Source organism: Peromyscus maniculatus, chromosome 5 (genome assembly GCF_049852395.1).
Source record: "Peromyscus maniculatus bairdii isolate BWxNUB_F1_BW_parent chromosome 5, HU_Pman_BW_mat_3.1, whole genome shotgun sequence".
NCBI lineage: Eukaryota > Metazoa > Chordata > Mammalia > Rodentia > Cricetidae > Peromyscus > Peromyscus maniculatus.
Window position 1 is genome coordinate 40897972 of NC_134856.1, and position 13099 is coordinate 40911070.

Here is a 13099-nt window from a genome sequence, read left to right on the forward strand (position 1 = left end):
ACTGTTTGTTATGAGGTGTGTAGAAAGGCTTCTAGTGAGTTGTTGAAATGGCAGTCTATCACAAGCTTAGGAGAGCTGTGATACCCAAACTTAGGAGAGCTGGGTAGTCAGGTCTTACCCCAATGTCTTTGGGTAGCTACTAGAGAAAGAAGTTTCAGGCAGCTTTTCTGGACTGGACAACATTGTGATCCAACTCTGTAGAGTATATTTGTTTTGATCAAAATGCGGCTGAAAGTATCTATTTGCGTGTTGTGCTCACTGTGGGTGGTTAAGGCCACGTTTTCATCCTGGTGAATGTGACCATGACTGCTTTCCATACAGTCAATGACCTGTGACTGATTTCACACGAGTCTCAAGATTGGTCAGGACAGGGAAAATCATTCCTGAAAGTCACTGTGTTCTTCTGGATCCTGTCTGAGGGAGGTAGACAGATATGAATTTGCTTCTAGAGTGGATATTCTTAATTTACTTGAAATCATGGATTTTCTGATAACTGGAAGCTCTATACTCTACACACACACACACAAGTTTTGCAGAGTACTTCAGAAGACTTTTGAACTCTCTGATGCTCAGTGGTCTTCCTATTAGGATACAACTTCCCAGGTCAAGATCTCATCTTCTGAAAATCCATCCATGGGCTGGAAAGATGGCTCAGTGTTAAGAGTACTTGCTTCTCTTACAGAGGAACCAAGTTCAGTTCTGAGTACCCACATCAGGTGGCTCCCAACCATCTATAATTCCAGTTCCAGGGGACCTGCCACCTCTGACCCCCCAGGGCACTTGCACTCATGTGCGTATACCCACAGCAGGGACACACACCTGCACATGCACTCATGTGCATATACCCACAGCAGGGATACACAACTGCACATGCACTCATGTGCATATACCCACAAGCAGGGACACACACCTGCACATGTACTCATGTGCTTATACCCACAAGCAGGGACACACACCTGCACATAATTTTGAAAAAGGTGGGGACTGGAGAGATAGGTCAGTGGTTAAGAGTGCTTACTGTGTTTACAGAGAACCCAGGTTCATTCCCAGCACCCACATGGCAGCTCACAACTGCCTGTAACTCCATTTTCAGAGGATCTGATGCCCTCTTCTGGCTGCCGTGGGATCATGTCTAAACAGGGTACACACACATGCACTCAGGCACACACATATACACATTAAATAAATGCACATAAATATTTAAAAGTAATAAAGACAAATCTTTAAAGAGCTCATACGTGGAGCAGCCTGCATATTGAGATAAAAATCTACTTGTAACAGTCGTCAAATGGAGGGCCCATCGTTGATGACCATGGCCCTTTGTGTCTCTTGCATTTTATTCTCCTCCCATATCCTGCTCCCTCCTTTCCATTCATCCACTGATTATTTCCTCTTCTAACCCCCAACCCTGCGTCCATCTGGAGTTTAACTCCGGTTTCTAGCTTCGTCTCCTTCTCCCACGGCTCGTCATTGAAATGTCTTTGCCATCCCTACTCCCTTCTGCGGGCCTCCATCTGTTCCCCACGCTCCTTGATTGCTGGAGGGGACCTGCCAAATGGGATGGCAGTGCTCAGAGAAAACATCTTTTAGATGGGGCCGCATAATTTTGGTACCATCTACTCCGCAGTGGGCCAAAAATATAGTGATCCCATTTTCATTTTGTCAATATCACAATGTAAAGAGAGAGAGAGACGGAAGATGTGGCGGTGACATTTTACAGGCAGGAGAATTTTGATGTAAAACAAAGAATATTGATGTTTTATCAGAAATGTTTAATATTTAATAAGTCAATGTGCTACAAAGTATAATCCAGGGAAATGAAGTTCTGACTTCATTTCCAAGGATTTTTTTCTTTCCTTCTTTTCTTCTTATTAATTTTTTAAAAATAGGATCTATTTTTTTTTCAGAAGCAGAAGTCTGATTAACCCATAGCTGGATTTTAAGTTATTTAATTTCATGACCCATTTTGAGTGGATTCTATTGAAACCAAATGAAAATGACAAGTGATGAAGTAGCCATCTCTAGCTACAGCTCCGAATGAAGCAACCCAAATCAATGGTGATCAATTGGATGTTAGGAGGACCAGGAAAAATGACCTGGTAGGAGGGCAGGCCAGGTAGAGAATTAACCTGATGCCAGCATCCGTCTGTTTGCCCCGTGGTCCTGGGCCTCTGTGGGCTTATTTGAGTGAATGATCTACACATGCCATTTCCAAGGGTTAACAATTTGAGGCCAAATTCTTATGAAAATGCCGTGTGTGCCATCTCCTATAGGGGCAGAATTTACCAGATTCTTTTTTCCTTCAGTGCTGGTTATGGGGAACAGGGCCAGGCTAGTGCTAGATGAGCTCTCTACCTCTGAGCCTCAGCCCCAGGCCAGCACTTAAAATGTCATAGAAGTCACCGGATAGCCCGAATAACATTGCTTCTGCATTTGAGCATAGACTGTAACCTAATTTAGCCTCCAGTCCTTAATGCCTCATAAATGTCTTTTTACCTAATAAGTGCTTGTATACATAGAAGTGAATCGCACTGAGCCGAGTTTATCTAAAGTTACAAAGTAATACTAATTTCATCTTGTTCTGTGGTCTTTGTATGTGAATATCAGGAAATGCTGATCATCATTTAGATACAGGAGACATATGCACTGGGCAAGGGGGTCCTTTGGGATCCAGAGATATGCCAAAAAGATTCTACCTGTTGTCAAGACTATTTCAGGGCAGCTGAAGAACTATGCCAAGTACAACTTTTATGAGCCAGCCTCCATGGCTCCAAGAAGTCTCCTTCCATTCCAGCAGCATAAGGAATTCTGGTAGGATGGAGTTGAGCACCTCCAGTTCTTTGTAGGAACCCATCTGGTTCTTATAAAGGTAATGTTTCTTAAAACAGAAATGTCCTTAGGTTCCTGGAATTGATGGAAATTATTTTTAGTGATTTTTACATAGTATATTATTTAAGTTTGGGCAAACACTGAATTAGGTATTAATTTCCTATGCATTTAGCTTTTATCCAGCTGTAAAACTGAGCTAGATTTACAGATTTCTATATAAATTTACTATAAAATGCATTAAAGTTCAAATTAGCAACATTAATTTAATGTCTTGTGTGATATTTGCGGAACCAAGGTGCTGCTGCTGGATTTAATTGTAGAAGAAACTGTATTTTCCTATTTGGTGTCTTACGTATTAAGTTGATTCCTTGGGTTTTTGAGCCTGATGGGATTATCAATTTAATAATTTTCATTATTGTGGTTATTTTTTCCTTTTATATCTGGCTTCACTCCAAATCACTGATCCATCATTTTGATGGGCCTATCAGTTGAATAGTGCACCCTAGAATACAGTGTTGTGAAATTAGGAAGTGTTCTTGAATGAAAAGTTCCTCCCTGCTATTCTCCCTGCTTATTGAAAATAAATTGTCAGGTCCTTAGAAATAAAGATTAGAGTCCCACTGCTAATTCAGAATTGGAGTATTAGGGCTGGAGCAATGGCATGTGAGTGTTTGCTGTGAGAGCATGCAGACTGGAGTTCAAATCCCCAGCACCCATGTAAAGAAGGGGGGTCTGGTACTCATACCTATAACTGCAACGCTGTGCTGGGCAGAGGCAGGAGGATCTCTGGGGCTTGATGGCTGCCAGGCCAGCTCCAGGTTCCATGGGAGGCCTTGTGTCAAGGGCATAGACAGAGAGTGACAGAGGAGAATACATGTTGTTCTTCCCTGACTTTTGTATGTTTATCAGTGCATGCAATCTCCCACCCCATTGCACATACACATTCCCACTAGGAAGATCACAATGGGGCCATTAACACAAAGGTTCTCTGGGGTCTGGTTGCCTGGGTTGCTGATGTGTGCCCTGTGATGTCGTGGTCTTGCCACTATTTTTCTTCCTTTTCCCTTTCACAAGTCTGCATTTCTACAATGCCTTATGCAGTCATTTGGCAAATACAGATCACAGAATAAGTCAGCCTTTGCTCCCTCCTCCCCCATTAGAGGTCAAACTATTAAGGACATCTGTGCTGACTAGTTCTTTTTTTTTTTTTGTCAACTTTCTGCAAGCTAAGGTCATCTGGGAAGAGGGAACATTGAATGAGAAAACGCCTCCATCAGACGGGCCTATAGGCAAGTGTATCCTTGCTTAATGAGTGATGTTGGAGGGCTCTTCCCACTGTGGGCAGTGTCACTCCTGGGCTGGTGGTCCTGGTTGCTATACGAAAGCAATCTGAACAAGACATGAGGAGCAAGCTGGTAAGCAAGGATCCTCTGTGGCCTTGGCTTCCTCTGATGATGGACTGTAAACTGTAAGCCAAATAAACCTGTTCGTTCCCAAGTTCCTTTTGGTCATGATCTTTGTCACACCAATAGAAAATAAACTAAGATAACATCAGCTGACCCCACTGTCTTCTCATGATGCTAAATCACTCAATTTATTGAATAACTTAATAATCTGCATCTTATTTTATGAAAACAGCTCTTGAATGGTAATTATCACTGCCAAGAGATAATTGTCACTATAGTACAAAGAATTCCATGTGAATGCCATGATAGACGTGATATGATTGTTTTATGTGTGGGGCTTTGATTTGTGGAAAGCTTTAGAGTAGCATGTGGCTAATGTACTTGGATGAACAGCGAGGCAGAGATAAAGCTAAGCAGAGATGGGGACAGAGAGATGGCTTGTAAGGTTAAGGCACTTGCAGTCAAGCCTGATGACTCTTTGATCCCTGGGACCTACATGGTGAATGGCGTGAACCGACTCCTACAAGTTGTCCTCCAATCTCTATGCATCAACAAAGCATACATGTGCATGTGAGTGTGCACGCATACACAATGAATACATGTAATGAAAAGTTTAAAGGAGAGAGAAAATGTGAGGAGCTTCCACTGTAGAATGGACGTGTCTGTGATCCTGACCACGCACAGAATTGATGTTCTGAAGGACAAACAGACATCTTTGTTGCAAAGAGTACCACGATCTCTCATGTACAGGTAGGTGGTATGTATGACTGTGTGGATGGGGGTGTGCATGTGGAGCTCAGAGGTTGGTGCTAAAGGTCTTCCTTGACCTCTCTTCATCTTCTTTATGAGGCAGGATTTCTCCTTTGGACACCGGGCTCACTGACTGATCTAGTGTAGCTTGCCACTTTGGTCCCCAGATTCCCTGTTGACATCTCAGGTGCTGGGGTTCTAAGTGGCCACCCACCAGTACCATTTAAATGGGTACTGGTGATTCGAACTCTGGTACTGGTGTTTGAGTGGAAAACGCTTTGACCCATGGAGCTGTCTCCCTGGCCCCATGCCCACCCCTTTTCATTTTAAATGGAGATATTTTTGCAAATGATTTAGTTGAGCCCACAGCTCTTTAAGCCCATTTTGTCAATCAGGACTTCAGAACTTGGCTTAAGTTGTTGCTACTTTTGGTTGTTTCTTAAGCTTCTCACTAACACCCCTAATGAAATTGGTTTGTTTTCAAGATACGTGGTGTGTGTATATATAATTGTGTGTGTGTGTGTGTGTGTGTGTGTGTGTGTGTGTGTGTGTGTGTTTGGGTTTTTGAGAACATATTTTTAGTGTCTTGCTATGTAGTTGTGGCTGGTCTGGAATTTGCTATGGAGGTAAGTTGGTCTTGAACTTGCTACAATTCTTTTGTCTCTTTCTCCTAATTGCTGGGATGTGAACCGTCATGCCTGGCCATGTGTTTTAAGGGATACTATAATTTGATGCAGCAATCTGACATGTCAGAAAGCGCCATCTCAGAAACACTGGGAAAGCTAGGGTCTGGAAGCTTGGATTTCCTTATCTACAAAACAGGCTTCACATGGCCCGATCTGTACCTTGAGAGAGCAAGGTACAGTAATCTTTATCATGGGAAATATATTTAAAATTCCCTCAGTGGACATCTCATACCATGGCTAGGCACTTTTCCTTATATATATATGTATCTTTGCTAAAGCTTAATTTGTAATTAGGTAGAATAAAAATTATCAGGAACAAATAAAATAGAACAAACATGACAGTGCACTATGATCAAGGTTCTTTGGACAGCAGGTCTCTTAAAATACCTCATTGAGCTGTTCCTTGTGATGCGATGAGATGGTATACTATTTATGTGATAAGGTGGACTGAAGCAGATGGCATGCATGTGGTGACAGGGCGTTAGGCCACTCTGTAAGGGTTAGTCACTTGAACACAGGCAGTGCAACAGGTGAATACTCAGTCTGATAATCCCTACCCATGGGGTCGGGCTTGTAGATGTGCTAAGGAAAGGGTGGAGTGTGGTGGCTCATAATTGCATCATGGTGTCTAGAACAGTACACAGTTAAGCCTTATGAATTTATTCTGGAAAAATTCACTGAAGATTTTTTTGGACTATGGGTAACTGTGGTGTCTAAACCATGGACAGTAAAACTGAGAACAAGCAAGGAGAACTACTATGGTTTGTGTTTACTTCATTTTGAAGGAACAAAACTTAACCACATGCTGAGCATGGACCCCCTTCCCCCAGATCCAAATCATACAGATTAAAATCCTCATGTACCAGCATTCACAAGCCTCTCTAATTGTCCCACTTTTAGTGGATAGTGCCATTTTCTCCATATTTTAATTGTATTAAAAAGTTATTGTAGATCAGGGGTTGACCAGTAGGCTGAATCTTACCTACTGCTTGTTTTATATGTAAAGTTTTACTGGAACACAGCCATGCTCAATGATTTATGTATTATTGAATTATTCCTTCTCACCACAAGGGCAGTTAAATAGTTGGGATGAAGACTGCATGGCTTATAAAATCTGAAAGATTTCCCATCAGGTTCTTCATAGAAAAATGTTGTTGCATCCATATATATCTATATGCCACTGGACTCCACGACTGATTATAGTCCAGTCTTTTCTAGAACCTGGATTGTTGACGGATGGTATTTGTTGATTGAAACTCTCTTGTTCAGAACTCACCAGCTCCCCTGTTAGTGGACAGTGTTACCTCTTCTGCTCTGACCTATGAGTTCAAAGGAATGAGTATCTTGAGACTGGGTTACTGGAATGGTGTCACTGAAGAGCTGGCTAGGAATCTAGGTACATATTAAATTCAGTTCATGAGCAGTGTGTAGTAGTGTGTGCATGCTACACCACCGTTATCTTGTTTCTTTTTCAGACAGAGTCTCTCATGGGGTCTCACTGCTTGCTGATTAGGCCAGACTAGCTGGCCAGAGAACCCCAGGACGCTTCCTGTCTCTGCTTCCCCAGTGCTGGTACTACAAGCAACTGCCATCTTGCCCAGTCTTTTTACTTTGGGTCTGAGGATCCAAACTCAAGTCCTCATGCCTGTGCGGTGACCCCTTTACAGACTGAGCGATCTATTCCACCCCCACCTCCAAATTTAAACTGAAATGGCACTTTGAATAAAATAAATGGCCAAGCCAGCAAATACATAATGAGGAAGGAGAAGGCACAGTGGCTAAACTCCCATTTGAAATGCATTTATCTATTTCCCACATTTCCATATTTTCATGTGTTTAAGTTTTCAGGCATGATTTGTTCTGTTCAGGTGAATTGAAAGAAGTAAGTAGGACGGTTGGGGGACTTGGCAGTCTCCGTGAGCTTACTTTCCACTAATTTAGAAAAGTCAGAGGTGTCTCATTTAAAATAGAGACCTGTGGAGCTGAAATAGACCCCTGAGATCAGCATCTCCAACCCTTTTGACCCATGGATCATTTTCATAGTAATTTATAATGTTGTCAACCCTCTTAGGAATTTTTAAAATCAGCTCATCATTTTTGCATGATATATTATGAAGAGGTAATTTTAAGCAAAAACTTTAATCTTAGATCAGTACATTATTAAGAACTGCATTATACATTTTATTTTAACATAATCACTAATGAGAGTATATAAAAACACACTTTGCCTTTCTTCATTTGAGGAATGATAAATATTTGAAAAATCTACATAAAAGAAGTCATAAAAGTAAAAGTATGAATTGATAAAAAATAAATTGAAAAATGACATTATTTTCACAGTGTAACTTTGGAATTGAAATGTGGATTAACATAAAAAGAGGAAAATTGCTCTCACGATCTGATATTTAAATTTCTTAGATTCTTATGCTATAAAATATATTTATTTTTATAATCTTGATGTTTGTGATTTAAATGATGACATCAGAGTTTGGGTTTTCCCTTCTCCAAAGAAATGATTTTGACTGAAAAGTCTCAGAAAAATCCACACTGGGTATAATTGTGTGTGTGTGTGTATGTGAGTGTATATACACTTCAGCATCCTTTCAAGTAGCAAATGAGTATGGATGCTATATAAGACTTTGTGGGCATGCAAGATGGCTCAGTGCATAAAAGTACTTGCCCTACAACTTGAGTTTGAGTCCCAGAACCCTCAGTGGAAGGAGAGAACCAGCTCCTCAAAGCTGTCCTTTGACCTCCATGGTACTCAGTGGAATGTGTGTATCTGAACTCACACACACACTAATTGAAGACTTTTGATCAATGAGTGTGTCCTACAAACTTACTAAAGCTGTTGGTACAATTATTACTATTTTAGTCTCATAAAACCCTGTTTCATTATCCCCCCTAGTTTGACTTTTGGTTAACCAAACATCCTGGTCATTATGTATTGTGTTGCATGATAGCCAAGGGAGTTGAGGATCAATCATCCAGTGGTTAAGGAACCTTAATGGCCAATGGGCTAGGATCAGAGGATCTGCAACTTATCTTCACTGACCCCAGACTTCATTCACATACACCGGGAGGCTCTTGGCCCCTTCCATTGTAGAAGGGAAGAGTATTTCATGTATTATTTTACTTATTTTTGTAAAGAAATGGAAACTGATGATAATGTTGATGAGTGTTCATTGTTGGCATAAGGAAATTGGAGGCAAGAGAGATACAATGAAACTATCAAGTTCATACAGTAGTGCTAAAGCCCAGGACCCCTGACTCTAGGGCAGCATTCATGGATTTTGACCATACCATTTAGCATTTTGCCCAAGCTGGTTTTCAACTAGTAGGCCCACCAGTGAATTTACTCCACAGTATGTATGATGTTGTAAAGCTGCTGGTCAGCAGGTGGAAGGCAGCTCATCTCATTACTCTTTAGACATCTTTTTTGAAGATGCCAACTCATGAGATATCTTCCTTTACATACGCTAATTTTCTAGTTACAATTGTGTCTAAGTCCCATACAGCAATTATCTATTTTGTGTAAATCACTTTGTCTTGAACAGTATAGAAGTCATGATCATCTGTTGGAAGCTAGACATCAACTAAATGAGCTTACACCATGATAGAAGAATCTGGAAGGTACCCTGAAGTGGTTGACATTCAGTGCACAGAGATTAACCCCCAATAGTATAAACAATCCCTACAAATTTAGATTAAAAATAAATAGAGTTCATCATAGTATTGTGATGTCAGATAGCTAGTTCAACAGAATTCAAGATGTGTCCATTTCCCAAGTTGGTTGGGTCACGCTGGTTTCCCTGCAGTTTGTAATTTCTTCAGTTGATTGATTGTTGACTGTCCATTGGTCCAGCATATGTTTATTGATTTGCAGTCCTTCCTCTTCATTGTTAAATTTGTCAAGTTGTGTTATCATCCAATTCAAGATTATGACATCATTTAGGGGGTGGTGGAGACTATTTTAAATCAATCCATTGCTTCCAGTAGAGTGGAAGGCTTTGTGTTGGTAAGGCATTGTGCTTTGTTATGTATGATACACAGTGGAAAGGAAATCAGCATAGAAGAACAAGTCAAAGACCAGGAGGTTAGAAAGCTCTGCTGTCTGGATTGCATGTCTTGATGAAATAGAAGCGTCCCTTGGTTCTCCGTGTTGACAGTTCTTGACTCCAGTTTTAGGATCATTCAGAGAACAACAACCTGACCAACAGTTACTTTCCTCTCTAGCATTTCTCTCTCCCAGTTTTCACAGCCTCTGCATTCCCCATGGGGCCACACAACACCTGTGCAAAGTTCTGGGGAAGGACCTGTCGGTAAGATCTGGCGAGATACTCTGGCTATTCTTTTTTTTTTTTTTTTTTTTTGGTTTTTCGAGACAGGGTTTCCCTGTGTAGCTTTGTGCCTTTCCTGGAGCTCACTTGGTAGCCCAGGCTGGCCTCGAACTCACAGAGATCCGCCTGGCTCTGCCTCCCGAGTGCTGGGATTAAAGGCATGCGCCACGACCGCCCGGCTACTCTGGCTATTCTTAAACCATCATCTACAAAACTGGGCCCCTGAGTAACCAGTGTTTGCAGCATCCAAGCTTGCAGGTCACAGACTATTCCCTATGCCTGCTCACTACCAATTAACACTCTTTGGTCAACTGTTCCTATGGTCACTATTTAGAAAGATCCATTTCTGACATTGGCATATGAACTATCTTGGAAGAAAACCATTTGTTGGAAGATTTTTGTCTAAAGTTCTAATAAACACTTTTGCTCTTGGGACATGTCATAAACAAGCCTTTTAATTTTTTTTTTATTACATTTCCAGGAAGCTGACCTTGGTGGAAGCTGATGGTGCCTGTCTTTTCTATCTCTTTAGGACTTGCAAATAACATGTTCTTAACAGAAAACCAAGTTATTAAGGGAACATGAAATGGCATCCTTAAAAACATTATGGAAGTAACCTAAACGTTTATACCCCTTAGCTATTATTAAGAGCCACAAGGTTCTAAGTGGGACACAAGCTTACAGAATAAGTATCATTTATGGAAACTTTATTGGTGATATCCATGAATAATCCAATGTCACACTGAACATACTAACCCCAAACAAATACCTTTGGATGAGAGTTCTTATTCCTTGACCTCCCCTGTCCAACCCACACCCCAGCCGTACAGTGAGGGGAGGGGGAGAGGAAAGAGAGCTCAAAAATATAAAGCCAGGCTTCTTTCCTTACGTGTTTACTATCTCAGTGGGACCCCCACCAGCAGATTATTCACGTAGCTATGCTGTAAAATCGTCGATTTTTAATATCTGAACTACTGAGTACAAACATAACATTTAAATAAAAATAATGCGGAGTTATTTATCTCTACCAAATCTTCTCTGCCCCATAGAGGATGCAGGCTGTCTCTCTAATGATGCAAAGGAGTTGTAAATTTCCAGCTGAGGATGGGCAATAACAAAGAGAGGGATCTCCACGAGGCTCTAATGTCCGTGGAGTGGCTTAGGAGGACAGCTTATTAGTTCTAACAGACTGGTCAGTGCAGGGTCGCCTCTCTGCCTCCATCTTCCCCCAGCAGGACCACTCTGTCTGGACTATATTTGGGAAGAAAGAAGTGAGGGGGAGGGGCAGGAATATATCTCAGGGACCTCTCATCTTCCTAGCGTTTACAGCTTTTTTTTTTTTTTCCACTTCTCCTCCAATGTGCTATTCTTGTTCTGAGTCCAGCCCTGTTCTTCCCTTCCCCATAACTGCCCATTCTTCTCCCCTGGTAGTTTATCCGTCTTTACATTGTGTTGCTAAAACAGAAGTCCTGGCCATGCTCCACTTCTCATTATTTGTTTCATTTGTAGAATTCACCTCTGAATAAGCGTTTTTAAATATATGGCTAAATGAATATTTACACTGGTGAAACACACACATGTGCATACACACACACACACACACACACAGACACACACACACACCACAGAGAGAGAGAGAGAGAGAGAGAGAGAGAGAGAGAGAGAGAGAGACTGGGAGCAGGATCCAGCGTAGTAGTTCGGCTTCCAATTAACAGGACCAGCCAAAGGAAATAAGAAGGAATATAGATACACATGCCTACACCTTTTACTGTCTTCAAAAATCAAGATCAGTCCCATTTTAGAACATTATAAATCCATAGGATAGTGTAAATCAATCACACCACGACCCAGGCTTCTCAGCTTTTCACAGAAGAAAAGGGTTAGCTAACCACCCCCTTTTACACACACACTTCTGTGCTGTCTTTGATTTTTTCCATCCTAGCCCGGCACCTCACCTCTCCTCCTCCCCAGCCCCAGCCCCCAGCTCCCATTCTCCATCCAAAAATGAATGCAAAGAAATACTATTAGGCTGTCTGGTTATGTATTTTTTATGAGGCCGTACAAGACGCTGTCTGACCCCTTGCCGCTCGTGTTATAAGCACACCGAAGATGCTTTTCATTTGGGTTTTGCTTTTCAGCCTGGGTGACCTCTATTAAATAAAAAAAAGGGGGGAGGTGGGGGCTGTGAGGGGAGGCCTAATATGTGACCCCAGGGACTGGTCGCTTCAAGGATTACATTTAATTCATATGATAATATTGAAATATAACGTTCCTGGGTCTAATGTTGTGGCTATTTTCTCTTTCTTTTTATTTCAGAGACTTGGTGATGAGTCTTGTCATAGATATTTTTCATCAGTTTGGAGCAGAGCTGTAGCCCAAGTCCTGGGGTCAGAGCTGTAACATTACCTTCTTCCCTCTTCCAATTCAGACCAGGATCATTAAAAAAAAGTCTCTTTTCCTGGTTTCTGTGAGAGACACAGATAAATTCATTTCTTTCTCATGTGTGTCTACCAAGAGTTCTGTTGTAGATAAAGAAACAATTCGTACTTTAGCATTTTTTTGTCACCACGCCCCGTCATTGACTCCCGAGTTCTTTATTACTATAAAGGGTAACATCTTTTTAACATCCTTTCTTCCTCCCATCCGTCCTTCCTTTCTTCCCTCCCTCTCTCCCTCTCTCCTTCACATCAGTTGTAGATACATAATGCTAATTTCCTGTATGTACATGTGTGTTCATTTAGATAATGACCTGCCTTTGGGTCCTCCTGTCTGGTGTACACACACACACACACACACACACACTGTAATCTCTATGTTGACATTACTCTAAAATTATCCTGCTCTCTATAATGCCCACAGTAGTCGGTGAGTGTCTGCTTGCATATGTTGTACAAGACTTACACGTTCACCAAAGAGTATTTGCCTCCTGCTTCAGCTTAACACTGTTTATAGCATTTAAGTTTATGATTGATGCTGCAAAACAATTTGCAAACGAAACCCCCTGGCCAGTTTTCAGAATCAGATTCCTGTTAAAGGTTCCTCGGACATGTGATGTCTTTTTTTTTTTTCCTGGTTGAAATAAACTGGT